This window comes from Bombus flavifrons, chromosome 12 (genome assembly GCF_040668555.2).
Source record: "Bombus flavifrons isolate JBK064 chromosome 12, iyBomFlav1_principal, whole genome shotgun sequence".
In the NCBI taxonomy this organism is placed as follows: domain Eukaryota; kingdom Metazoa; phylum Arthropoda; class Insecta; order Hymenoptera; family Apidae; genus Bombus; species Bombus flavifrons.
Window position 1 is genome coordinate 4,030,910 of NC_138453.1, and position 14,162 is coordinate 4,045,071.

The 14,162-nt window shown below is 41.6% G+C and overlaps 1 protein-coding gene across 3 annotated transcripts in view; it reads left to right on the forward strand.

Moving 5' to 3' along the window:
* Window positions 1-4,725: 4,725 nt before the first annotated feature.
* The window catches only part of pdm3 (POU-domain protein pdm3), a 211,425-nt gene continuing 201,988 nt past the window's right edge, over window positions 4,726-14,162 (forward strand). For all 3 annotated transcript variants that reach the window (XM_069125136.1, XM_069125138.1, XM_069125137.1), the window contains exon 1: window positions 4,726-6,616. The gene's annotated coding sequence lies outside the window, so the exon portion shown is untranslated. The remainder of the gene's footprint in view (window positions 6,617-14,162) is intronic.

Consider the following 14,162-nt stretch of genomic DNA (forward strand, 5'->3'; position numbering starts at 1 on the left):
CCAAAAAATCCTCTAAATCGCCATTATAATCCACTCAAATACCAGAATTACAAACTGAATCTACAGGATTAGGCAGTCAAATCGGTACCTCGTCCTGCATAAAATGACCTTCCCTATTAAAACGTTTCCTAAATCTCTTTCGATCGATTTCGTTGGGAAAAAAGGAAGAGGCAAAATGAAGTATCGCGAGAAGCGTCCCGCATCTGTGAAACGGGCAGGTAACACTAAGGAAAGACAGGAAGCGTAAAAGGAATCGGAGGCTGGCGAAGTCACGGGGTAAGATCATTAGCATCCGTTCGGCTAGAAGAGAAATATTCAGGGAGTGAGAGGTAACGTCCGATCGGCGGCGGCACGCCACAGGGAAAACAGAGAGAAAGGTCCCGTTGGGTGCCGGAGTGAAGGCAATCCCCGTCGGGACGGAGAAGTTTTACGCGGAGATTATCAGGAAGCGGAGCGGACGCCCATGAATACGGAGATCCTGCCCGATAAAAGGACGAAAAAAGGACTGTGCGAAGTGACGAGGAAAGAAGAGCGAGAGCGAGAAGGGAGAGAGTGAAAAAAAGGAAGAAAGAAAGAAGGATGACAAAAAGAAAACACGGAGTAGGAAAGGTAGCAGGTAGTAGAAAGGCGACGAGAGGAAGAAAGATGGAAAAGCAAGGGGCAAGTGAGAAAGACAGAGGGCCAGAGGCAGTAGGGAAAGAGTTGGTAACCCAGTGCTGCCAGGAGAGTGCCGGAGCAATGTAGTCGACCACGAATGAGCGTACCAACGGATGGAGAGGCAACACTTTGTAGTTTTAATCGATCCGGTGGGACGGGGGAGAAAGACGGAACAGCAACCCCCTTCGTGCTCTCTCGGAGAGAGGGTGAGTCGGCATGTGCGGCAAGGAACGCGAGGGTGAGGAGGGAAGCACGAGCCAACGACTAGAGAGACGAGCCCAGAGTGGAACGAAGAGGGCGACTATCGGTGGAAGAAGGACGTGGCGAAGTGGCCGAGCGATGAACGAGGAAACGATGGTGCAAGAGGGATGGAAGGAATACCCGGAGAGAGAGCGTAGAGACCCACATCCTGCCGACTCCTACAACTTCAACCACCAGCTGGCTACACCTCCTGCCTCCGACCGGGGGCGAGTTATATGTGAAAAGCACGTGGACCTTCGGGAGGAAGAAGGATGAGAGGATTCATTCATTTCCTCGTATATTTCCTGGAAAAGATCCGCACGTACTTTCGTCAATGTCGCCGGGGTTTCAGACACCGAGGAACAGGTGGAAACTAGCCTTTCTTTAGGAATATTAGGTCGCCCAGTTTAAGGGATGAATCTCGCGAAAATTATTCTTAGCGAAGTTTGGAGAGTCGAGTGTTTAAGGAGTAGTAGAATATTCTTAATAATCGTAAATGCATATAATTGCACTAATTGATCATGAATTTTATGATAAACGAAAATATACAATATATTTGATATCTACCAATCGAAGAGAAGACGATTCTAGAGACTCTTGAAGAGTAATGGAAATAATATGTAACGAAACTGATATTAGTTTTTTACATCAAATGGCGCAAGATGTAGTTAAAATATAATCAGTCAAAGTATGTTTCGAAGATAAAGTCAGTCTTAAAGAGATAAAAGCACTTTCAAGAGATAAAGACAATATGTAACAAAATTTGAAGACGAACTATTTCAAATTAATCTTGTTAACGATGCAACTTCTGCAAGATTTAATTCCGCTGAAGGAAAAACAAGCACATCAGAATCCCAAAATGCAAAATAACTTGTCGATTACGTTAAAGGAGACTTCTTTTGCGTAATTTCGAGGATGGCTGAATCAATGCGTTTTCATTACGAATTGCGAGGTCTAATCAGAGGTTTCGCGATCGATAGAAGCGTCGTCGTAGCAAGTATAGGGCAGCACGTAAAGAACTACAATAATTTACTGTCAGCTAGCGTGACCAGCATGGTCGAACTCGAAGAACTCGCCGTCTTCGAGCGATGTTTCAGCCGAAACGTATTTGTAGCAGAGAGACGCGCCTCTAAGGGTCGAATCACGACGGAATATTGTCGAGGTCGATGTTGGAGAAATTGAGGGGAGAACATTAAAACATCGAGGGTGCGGACAGTAATAGTGGCGCCGACGAGGGTAGCTCGTCGCTCAAAAGGGGTAAAATTTGGACTTAATAAAGGCTGGCTGCGTCGTAACGAAACACGCAGTTATATTTACACGAAATTCTGCGTTCACGAATACTTTTACGCACGAAGAAGATCACTCGGAGGCACGCGAATTATTAAATAATACTAAGTCGTTTCATTATCAATTTTTAGCGAAATATTGTGCCCAACTTGTTGAGCCCACGTTATTTTTTATCTGTCTGTCTCCTTAATTAGCATCTGATGAATCAAAGATCCAAGTCACGAATATTTGTGACATGTATACTTTATAAATTTTGTAAAACAATAAAAGTTGCAGTAGGAAATTTTAATTACGTTTATCTATAAGCATTGGATATAAAAGCACGCCAATGATAACTTTTTAGATTTTGGAGAGAAATTGTTGATCAAATCCTAGAAGATAAAGATGTTGCAAATTACAGATAGAACAGTTAGTTTCTAAATGATAAGAGGTAGAAAACAAGGAATAATACTGGTCTTCTGTACTTTCATGTCAAACATTTGACAAAAAATCTTGGAAATCTACTTAATATAAAATTTTGTTAGAAAACGAAGGATGCGGTAATATTCTTGCAAAATATTAAACTAAATAACGAGAGATACGAATTTCCAGTACAGATGGCGGAAATAATTAACTTGTAAGTATGCGGTGCATGTGCTGAGTCAAAGATAAGATGCAAAAACCATCCGTAATATATTCAGCCGTGAAGCGACCAGACCACTCGTCCGGTGCAGCCCGGTGGGTAAAAAATTTCGAAAGATTTACATGCTATGGAAAAGCGTAATGCTTCAGATTCGTCGACCAGATTGACACATTTTAATATGTATAGCGGAGGCATATTTCTTTCTAACTCGAGCCGATCTCTCTCTACTCGCCACGATGAAAATTCAAACCGCACGTTATTTCATTCGTCGATGTTTCAGAGTAAAAAGGAACCATTTCGTTCTCTATTTTTTCACCATAAAACTATTCGTTCTTCTTCGTTCCTCGATATTTTCCAGCGGTTGCTACTTCGATCTGAATGTCCGCTTATTCGAACGAATACGACAAATTTTAAGGTAGCAGAAGGATCGTGTGTAAAGTGTCCTAAAAAGAGCAATTTCGTGGCCATGTACGCACCTGTCACATCGACCTAACGACTCGAAACTCTTCTTCCATTCGTCTTTCAGATCGGTCGGTGCGTCGTTCGAAACTGGCAAACCCATTGTCGTCGTTTCAATCTGGGAGACAGAACGAAACGAAAATGGCGCACTATCGGCTCGTAGCGTTGCAATTACCAGCCACGGGGTTCATCGCGCCCCTGAAGATAAATGAGACAGTGGATCAACGTCGACGAACTCCGACTTCTGTGTACGACGATTTATCAAAATTAATGACCGCCGAGGACTACCAGGTCGACTGACCGTATGTGTAATTGGAGTGCATCTGTGACTTGCAATTGATAGGCCAGATACTTGAGGATCACAGACAGGACATGTATAATTCGCGAGAAATGGTTTCGTGACGATTTTGGACCGATGACTGAAAATTTTGCAGACTTCTGAAACATTCGAGAGATGCTTTGGAAAACATTTGTGATTATTGTGTTTTTACATTATTGAAGAGTGGATATTCACATTATTGCAGAACAGAGCAATTCTTGCTTGCAGCCACCTATCTTCTTCCTGTCCTAGTGAATTCCTAAGAAAATGACACTCGCTATAGTGTTAACTGCAAGTTCAATAAAATTTAACAAAAGTATGATAAATAAGATTTCTAGAGTAGAAGTCTAAATAAAAGAATTCTCCACTCTTACAAATGCTACAAGTCCCGATTACAATGAAATACACGGAACCTAAATTCACCCCAAATACCCCCTTCTTCCTCACCATTCCAATTCCCACGAAACCAACAGAACTACCATCCAGCATCCGCCTGCGGAATAACTCATCTCCTATAAATCTGTAAGAAAAACCAGAAGGACCGTCCCAGAAACCAACCGAGTGCCACCCATCGATTTTCAATCCGCTATCTCTGATCGTCCATTTTACAAGAACTAGCCGCCTCTGAAGAAAAAATTTGCCGATCTGTCCATCGGATGAGCGCTTAAAATCACATCGTTAGGAGGCTGGTGTCAACCGGTGGTGTCCCTTCCGCGCAGAAGACCGGTGGGTGTCGTGAGATCGGTCCTTGGTGGCAATCGCTCCTCCCGGGCATCCCCGGTCGAAGTACTCTTCAGCCCCGTCGGGCTGATTTGCATCACGGTTACGAGCTCGTTCGAGCTCGTGGTGGTTATATTACAGAGCGAGGGAGAGAGGGCCAGGATGTGGAAAAAGGGGGACAGACGACGCGCGGGTCCCTCTCGCGCGCCGCGTTCCACCCCCAAAGCAGCCTCGCTGGAGGCAGCTCGGACACTCATAACAATCATAACAACGGGATCCTCGCGAGTAACTCGCGGACCACCTCCGCGCATCGGTACCGCCTCCAGGACCGCCTCCATTGCCCCTTCCTGCTGAAACGAGCATTGGCTGGCGGCTAGGCGGGAGAGAAGCCACGGCGGGTTGCCTTCCCTCGACTCAACAGCGGGGCCACTACGCAGCCAGACTGCGGACCGTCAGGATTCAGGTCCAAGTTTTCGCGCCGAGCTTCGACCGCGCAACGTGCACACCACGCTGCCAGCGACACGAGGATCGAGCCAACGTGATCTAGAACGAGCAGTCTAAGCAGCGATCGATCATCTTGGATCACCGATCTTGGGATTCGTTAAAGAGTGCGTCGAGTCTGATCGATTCTGTTCCACGAGGGGTTCGATCCGAGTCCACAGTGAAAAGGATACAGGAGCGAGGAATAGAAACCTTCCTGGACCTCATCAGACGGGATGTGAAAGATAGAGGAACGACTTTGAGTGGAGGAAGTTTGTGAAATACACCGGTGGTAGGCGAGTGTGTGAGTTCGAAAGTGATCAGGGAATCATAGCGCAGAGGTGCGTGCGCCGTTCAGTCGGCACGTGGACGCACCAAAGGAACACATTATATATAGACATATCGCGAATCTTGACTATTCGTCGATTGTTACGGTTGTGGTGAATTTATTGAAACCGGTGACGCGTTCTAAACGCAGTGGAATAAGTGTCCATCGCCAGTCGTCTAACCACTACGTGCAGAAACTACTGTGCGTTGTCACGATCGATTAGCCGACCCGTGGCTTCATTAAGCCGGATCTCTACGGACAGTGCTAGCGTGGACGTTCTTCGAGTGACTTATTTTAGACCTAGTGAACTCCGTTCAGTGAATTATAGCGGGCCCAGGCTTTACACGTATGATCGAAGACTGTCGAAAATATATTATCAGGAGAGCCACGTGCGGGAGGCACTAAACGTGGCAGGTGCTACGGACAGGTGGCTCGAGTTAATTGCACGGCAATAAACGTAGACATTCTGCGAAAGATTGATCAACGGGCAAACTCTGAAACGTTCGTGTGTTGTACGTGTCTAGAGTGTATCCAAGGAAGGAGCCGCGTATCATTACGTTTTCTAACGACTACGCGTCGCACTGGCGATGCAGTAATAAAACTGACGACGACACAAGGACTCAGACTCTAACAAACTCCTAATTATCGCCGCGGGTAATTGCGACACGCACGTGACTGCCGTTGTGTTCTTCGACGTGGAATCGCGCGCGATAAGCACGGTCGCCGCACACCGTCTGACAAATAGAATAATTAAAATCACATTAAAGGAACGCTCATCCGCGCACTTTGTGCTCGTTCCATCTTTGTGTTACATGATCATCTTCGAAGGGAACTGACTTACAAACCTCACAACGTTTTTCACTTAAGAATCATTACAAGAGGATTGCGATTGTTTCAGTAAAATACAAGACGTTTGAGTTTTCAATCGAGTTTCTGATAAAAAAAAATAGTTCTATAATAAAATCAAAGGTGGTACTTCTGAAGTAGGATTCCTTCCGGGTTAGTTGGAACGATCGACGAATCGAGTCGACGTATTATCGGGCTGTGAGCTATTAACTGTTTGCTTCTTAATCGCTCCTAATTACTCACAATTACCCGGCGTAATTAAGTAGGCTGATGTCACCGGCGGTCGATGTATTTGTGAATCGTTTGTCCGTCGACGTCGGTCCACCGTCGCCATCCGGACTGTTATCTGTCGTCGCTGGTCGTTGGAAAATTACCGGAGGATCGTGAAAAAGAAAAAGAGGAGGCGACGAAAAGGTGCTCTCGAGGAAAGTCATCGATCGAATCAGAAAGCCGGAGGAATTGCGGTCGAATCCGTTGGTGTTCCAGTCGAAGGAAGTTTTATTCAGAGGCGACAAAATTCGTCAGACTGGGGAAGCGCGGCAAGAAGATTTTCAGTTCGTTCGAGCAGGTGGCATCGGGGTGAATAAATAGAACCAAGCAGTCGAGAGAATCTACGTCAGGACGACGTCCCACGTACAACAATCACAGGTCGTCTCAGGTGAGTGTCAATCATAACTCTTACTCGTCAATACTAAAATAGGACACTTAGGAAAATAACATAAATGATAAATCCACTTAGAAAATAGAATAATGTAAAAATCAATTCTGTTCTACAAGTCATAAAGGTAGTTTGATACTTGTCGTTAAATATAGATAAGTTTCATAAAAATTTTATCATTTCATCAGGGAACATCGGTTGGTAGAACACGAAAGTATCTCAATGTTATTTATGTCCCGATAAAAAGAGGTTAACAGGAATTTTCGATCTCAGATAAAACGTCTAATTTTATGGATAACGTTATATTACACATCAAGATGAAAAGATTAAATATCAATGTGAAGCGTATCTAATAGAAAAACCCTATAATCGTGGTAATTGGTAGTAGTCGAAAAGAAAAGGGCACATATATTTCCATCAAAATTTGGTTCGGTCGATCCAGCCGTGTATTTATATCTGGCCAGGCAATTGCGAGGCTCGCGAGCGATAATCGTTGCTCCGATAGCATGAAGTTAATCTCTGTAATTAAGAAAGTTACTCGGGGGCCCGGCCACGCGGGAATGTTGCTAGCGAGAGATTGAAACCGGCGCTGGGTTCTGCACGGTTCGCCCGAAGCCGGTGATAATTCCCCGCGGCTACTTAGCTGCGTTCCAATAATTAGGGTGATAATTATGCGCGATCGCGTACGTGTTTACATCTAATGTGACCTGAAAATGCTAACTTAAGGATCCGAACACCAGCTCCGTTTCCTTTAACCTTCGAATAATTATTTTGCTCATGCTGTTCTCGAATTGGTCGTCTTCACAAAAAGAAAGAATCATAGCTTACTATTGGACGTATGTAGTACGATTGTAGAAATTGTTGTCAACATTTCTGTGGAAATAGGTTGAGTGTAACTTTTGTATGATATTTGTATCGGAAAGTTCGAGAACGTTTACTGTTTACGAAGATTTTTAAGGATATAGCGTAGAAAACATCTTCTTACGAACAAAACTCTTGTTTCTTGTTATAATCCTGGAATGGATAGTTTAATCATGTTTCTTAGTTGAATGATTTTAGGTAGAAAATTTCCTTGTATTTGTCATATTATTCAATTTTATCTCCGGACGTATTTCTTATAATTCATCGTATTATAATTCGTTTCGTCATTTCAAACTATGTCTTCTTCGTCTACAAGAAAGAAAACTTGAAACATACTTTAGGCGCTGTTAAAAACTACAACATTAAAATCCGCAGCAAGTACACCATAAAAATTCCCAGAGTCGTTATATACTTTAACCAATAGATCACAATCACTTTAAATAAACATCATGTAACCTATTTATATTTCTAAGCATACACTCGATTAGAATAAAATTCTAACCAAATAAAAACGACGAAGAAAAAAGAGAAGTAACGGAAATATGATTCACAAGGTAAATGGCTAGAAGCGTCATCGCGAAATTTTAAACGTCCACTGGCGACACTACGCGTACCGCGAGCTCTTCATTACAGCAATTCGATGACTACCCCCACCGCTCTGGCCGACATCCACCCTCCACTGTTAAAAACGAGGCCGGTGAGCCGCGGTTTCCATCGAAATCATCGGCGGAATGATGCCGGAGCCGGTGGGTTGCGCGTACGCGCGGTCCGAAGTGCGTGTCGAACACGCACGCACTCGTCATGAATCCAATTAACCCAGCCGCGCATACGCTGCGTGCCAGATATTTTCGATGAAATGACACCGTCAGTGAGACCACGTTGGCCACCGTGGCACACACGGTTTCCGCGGACCATGTGATTGGAGAGGTAAACAGGAGCACGTGTTGGCAGCGTGACTACCGAGTGACGCGCGGGGGTTGAGGGGCGGATAGAAAGCGGGTAGGAGGTTGGACGAAGGGTGTGCAGAGTGGTTTGCCGGATGGGAAGGGTGTCGAGGGTAGAAAATCAGTGCGAGCAACCGGAGGGTAGGAGAGTTCTTTGCTTGCCGCCTCGGGACCATGGTGAGTCGCTGAAAGAGGAGGAGAGGGTTGGAGCAGTGGTTGGCCGAGAAAGAGGGAGAACGAGTGAAAGAGAGGGCACCGCTTTGCTTGACGTGGAAAACCAGGAAGGGAATGCGAGGAGAAAGAGGAGGAAAGTGCCGGTTGATGGAGATTCGAAAGCGGAAAATCCCAAAGGAAGCACTCGACTCGCGATATCGTTGGGACAGTAGTTCTCTCCGGCGACTTGGGAAGAAAAACCGACGCTTCTCCTTATCTGTCTTGGAGTACTTCCGATGTATATAGGATGGTTCCGTAAGAAAATTGAAAAAGCGGTGTTACAAATTGTTTTACTTAACTCAAGTTTGGGTACACGAAGGGTCTTCTTATTGAACAACAAATCTTTATTAGAAGAAATTTTCCTTGAATGGTTTAACTGATTATTTAGGGTGACAGGAACTTCAGAAACTTTTTATTTCTGAATTATAACAGGGAAAATTTTTCTCTTTGAAAAATAGTTTTCATCTAATACTACAGATTTCTCAATTTCATCCTTAGAATATATTTCGCAGCACAGGAACCAAAACTATGTTTTGTCAATTAAACAAGGCAAAAGCAACATAAAATTCATAAGTTTCCATAATAAGTACAACATTTATAGAATTAAACATTTACAACATCTAAGAAAAGGAACATAGAGAAGTAGATATTTAAAAGAAAAGATTTACACGGATCTAAGAAAAAGAGAAAAGCGAAAGTATGAATAAAAGTAAAGCGGGGGATGAGTAATAGAGAGAACGCGGATATTGTCCAGGTCAAGAAAAGTAATCGATGCTTTCCCCTTCTTAAATCCTTGCACATTTCTCCTCGTTCCTCCACGTTTATCCTCTATCTCTGTTCTCCTTTTCCCTCGGCTCGTCAACCCCCGTTTGCAGCCCCATTCAAGCTCCCTTTTAGCCGATTCAACCCCTGCCGACGATCCGGCGCGCGATAACGTTTCGCTCGACAACTTACCCACTTCCAGCTCGCTTTGTATCCTTGCTTCTCTATTTTCCATCCAGCGCCCTCCATCGATTATCGACTCACGAATCATCGCCGCTAAGCAAGTTACGCCACCGTCTTCGAGCGTCAAATGTGAATCGAGTGTTTCTCATCGTTTTCGTGCTCGAACACGATATCGCGTATTAATCGTCGACACATTCACTCTCCCCCTCTCCTTAAATTCGATTAAGCAATTTTCCTTCATTTGGAAAATTGATTTTCTTCGGTTATTCCACCGACTCGATGGATCTGTTTGTTCCGAATTATTTTGGCAGATATCGTTTCGGTGAAATAATTTAGGATGCTTGAAAATTATTTTGGATATTGGTATTTATAACGCCGTGAAATTTATTTTTTAACGGATGATCATTATTATTAGCATGGTTTGAACGTAAATAAAAGTTCGGATCGATATTCGATCATTAAAATACGTAGCAATGTTTTATGCAGTTTGTTGAAAATTTAATCTATATTTTACTGGTTAAATAGATTAACAAATTTAATCGGAAAATTTCTAAACTTCATGAAACTCCTCAGAATAAATCGAATATAAAAAATAGACTATAGCGATTGTATCCTGTATTCAATAAACAATCTGTTATGTTAAGCAATACATTACCTCACCGACGACATGCAAGAACAATGTTCACGTTTTGCACAAGTGGTTCTTTGAAAAACAAAAATGAATTGTCGGAGGGTGGAAGAGATAAGAAATGAAACCCTTTCGCAGTTTAAACTTTTTTCTTTCTTTTTTCCCTTTGAGGGCAAATCCTTCTGCAAGCAATTGGACGACGTGACGCCCCATAGCGCGAGGCGATGCGTGAGGTGTCATTAATTCTAATAATTCATAAAGAAGCACGCACGTGCGTAACGGGGCGGGCCTGCTCGTCAAGGGACAAGCGTGATGCCACGGCACGAGTGTTTTTGTACGCTCGATGTTCCTAATAGACCTAATTTGCGTGTAAAAGCACTCCTGAGATTTCCGTGCCTCGTCGCCCTATTGACGACTTCTTCTCGCGCTTGCTGGCAGCACTGAAAGGTCCCTGGCAAGAATTTTAATTCTCCGAAGAATGGACCCATGTTCCGCTCGTATTTTACGTCTGTCTCCTTTTCAACCAAGATGATACTTGATTTATATCTCTCGGGTGGTTAGTTTTGACCGGTTGCTCATTTGACTTTGAGAAGATTTTTGTGAAATTCTGTCTTTATTGGTTAGTATTTGATTCTAATTGTTATGGTCTTGAGGTGGATTATTAAACGTGTAGGTGTATTTAATAATGCAACGAGTGGATGAAATCGTAATAGTCAGTTACACTAAAATTCAGTGTAAGTACAAGTATAGAGATAGTGTATGCCGGTCGTAATCGTGGCTCGCTGAATGCTACTATGCTGATCGCAGAAAGGATAACAATTCAACTCTCTCCTAGGGAACACGTTCATACATTTTTATTGACGGACTTATTACAAAAAGTTCAAAGTTGCAGTTCTTATGTAACTCTGGTTGAAGATTATTAATAACACTTTGTCCGGAGTTCGTTTGCCTTTAAACTTTGTAAACCAAAACAACGTTGGTACAATAATATAAGTCTCTCCAGATTCAAATTTTCTGTTGGCTCATGTGCCGCTATAGTCTCTAGAGCCTTTTAGTATATAATTTTGTCTTGAGGCTCTACTCCGTGTACTTAACGGAAGTTTCTGTGAAATATCTATTATCTGTATGAGATGGGATTTGATAAATTTGATTATTTCGGTCTGTAGATTATTTGGGTGCTTAGTTTTGAAACTTTACTCTTTGCACTTAACGAAAATCTTTATAGAATACTACTTTGTCCGAAATTGTGTTTTATTGGATAGTGTTTGATAAATTTGATTACCTCGATCTCTAGATTTTTTTGATCACTTTTCCACGCTTCATTCTTCAGACTTAACGATTTTTCTAGAATTTTGTCTTTATTGGTAATGCTGTTTTATTGGATAAGTTATCTGTTTAACAAAATTCCTATGCTACTGATACCTTAACGTATCTCATTAATCTTTGCGCTTAACAAAGATTTTTGTAGAATACTATTTTCATTGAGTAATGTTATTACTCTTTGTATTCGTGAAAGAGTTTTTTTAGAAAATCTATCTTTGTTGGAAAGGGTGTTTTATTCAGTAAAGTTTTATAAACTTGATTACTCTGAAAATTCCTTGCATAATTAACACTTCGTTACCTTGCGTCACATTATAAATAATAATTTCCTGGGTAATGTATGATAAATTCTTTCATTATTAGTACGTTCGTTACTTCACGTCATATTACTATATGAGTTAGTCAAAGATTCTTGTGAAATCCTGTCTTTACCTGAAGTAATAACGTAGTATTTAATACATTTGAATATTTCGTTATATAAAGTCCGTTTGCCAATATATTTGCTACTTTGCGTAATGTGTATGACACGTCAATCTTACGTAAGAGAGCATCTTATCAGACGATTACGTTTTAATTTTTGGAAAAGATATATATTTGAAGTTTCATCTGCATTTAGTACACTCTTATATTGTATAAAAAAGTGACAAATTATGTTACCTGCATTTAGTATACTCTTATATCGTATAGAAAGTGGCAAATTATGTGTATCATGTAATATAAAAGTATTAAAAACCGACTATCATGTAAATACAATGCTCAGATTTCTTCATGAATGGTTGTAGTGGACATAGTAAAGATGTTGAAAAGCAGTCACTACGGAGGAAGAATGATCTTGGTTATTTTATAATATGAATATTTGTTATATAAGTTTCTTTTCTTACTGAAACAATTTGCAACAAGTATAAAATGTATCCTGCATCGTGTAACTTTAAGAAAAAAGTTTGCAGCACATATTGCAATTTCTATATTATATAGTAAACGCAGTATGTACAGAACACTCTGTGAGAGCCATTTCATCAACCTAATTATCAAATTTCATGTTCTTTACACTTATCACATATTCGCTAAAAATTACTCACAGCCACTTTACTTATTATTTGCTTTACAATTAATACTATTGACTTATCAAAAAGAAACTAAGAAATTAGTCATCGATTACACGCATTTAATACGACTAGAAATTAATTAAGGATAGTTGAGGCGACGAATCTAGCGATTTTTCGGCTCGATCGAGCGAGAAACGCGAATACTGTTCAGCAACGACGGTTAATCTCGTTGAAGTCGGTCGAAAAAAAGGGTCCAATGAACCGAGGCAACTCGTCTTTGGGCCAGATGTTAATTCCAACGACTCAGCGTGAGCCGCGAAGGCGGTTTAGTACGTAAATACATCTTCAGCAGGGGGTACCATTATAATGGGCATGTGCGGTTAAAGTTCTATTTGTGGTAATTCGGAGTTTAATGCACTCACGCTCTGATTTAGCCGGCGGGCTGACACTTTTTTTGTCCGGCGCAACCCCAACGACGCTGGCGCCGTAAAACATGAAATATTCTTCCTGCGGCTCCTCTGGATGGTCTCTGCCCGCGCGCCTACGTATATCGTATCATATTTTCCATCCTTCGTGCCAAAATTTGACGCCACATTATGCCAGCGCTCTCTCTCTCTCTCTCTCTCTTTTTCTCTCTCATCGTCTCCGCTTCTCTCTGGATTATTTTCACTTAAAGCCACCGCTGCAAGTTCTCGGACATGTTCCGCCTTTTGATCGACCTCCGCGACCACCGTTATGAGAATTGGGCTAATTTCTCGGGGGAATGCCGACGATTTACAAATACGAGTGAAATACCAATTTTGCATAATTTGCGTAAAATGAAATGACAGATTATGAATTATTCTATGAGTATGTTGTTTTATGATATTAATACGCATAATTTTGGATGTTTATAGATTCGTTTGTGGTTTAGGGTTTTATTTTTAATAAACACAATGTTCGTTAAAATAGATTTATGATAAAATTCTATCTTGTTCTTAAAATTTCTAATGTTTTACAACGTCGTATCATCTGTCCCAATCTGTGAACTAAATCTGCTATCAACCTAGCCGTTCATCAAACTCCTTGTTATTACACATTGCATTAAAATTGTAAATTGTGACAAATAGAATTCTTAACATCTCCACTTGCATTCCAAAACTTGTAACACCTTAAATCATACCAACTCTCGAATGTCTTGATGTAAAACTTATCCTCAATCAATAACCTTCTAATTCACCCTTAATCGCTCTTCGAAATCGTCGTATAAGGTTTCAACTGCCTTTTAAAACGCATTTTCCCCAAAACTTAGAATACTGCGCCACTCTACTGATTCCGGGACACTCTGAAGTAAATATATCTCCAACGTCACCTATCCATTGAAATTCTTAAATTATATTAATTCACTCGATTCATCCTGAATCCAAGTCATTCAAAGTTTCAACCTTCCTTCGCCTAAATACAGAATCGCTAGCATTTCTGCCCTTTTCTCAAAACTTACATCAGTTCAACATTCGAAAAACTGTCGTAAACTTCAGAGTTTAGGGCAGTCTAAACCTATCTTCAATCGTATCCATCCACCAAACTTTTAACATATCCTATGTCATCTC